Source organism: Procambarus clarkii, chromosome 7 (assembly GCF_040958095.1).
Source record: "Procambarus clarkii isolate CNS0578487 chromosome 7, FALCON_Pclarkii_2.0, whole genome shotgun sequence".
Classification (NCBI taxonomy): domain Eukaryota; kingdom Metazoa; phylum Arthropoda; class Malacostraca; order Decapoda; family Cambaridae; genus Procambarus; species Procambarus clarkii.
The window spans coordinates 40,466,919-40,467,240 of NC_091156.1; positions in this window are offsets into that span (position 1 = coordinate 40,466,919).

Consider the following 322-nt stretch of genomic DNA (forward strand, 5'->3'; position numbering starts at 1 on the left):
GTTTGATCAATTTGCCTGTTCCCTGTGTCCCTGTTGCGTCCACCTGCCATTTTGCCCTTGTCAAGAGAGAGAGAGAGCAAGAATAGTCCTAGTGGGAGTGGGTGTGGTGGGGGGGGGGTGTTTTGGGAGAGTGGGAGTGGTGGTGGGTGGGGGGGAGTGTGTTGGAAGAGTGAGATGGGGGGTTAAGAGATGGGTGAGGTGTAGTCTTCAGATTACGGCGGGTGGGGGAGGATTAGCGGCTTATCTGGGTTCCCAGTGAGCTCACAGTTGCTGTCCCTGTTACCTGTCTACCACGATTGTATTATTACGATTGTATTATTGA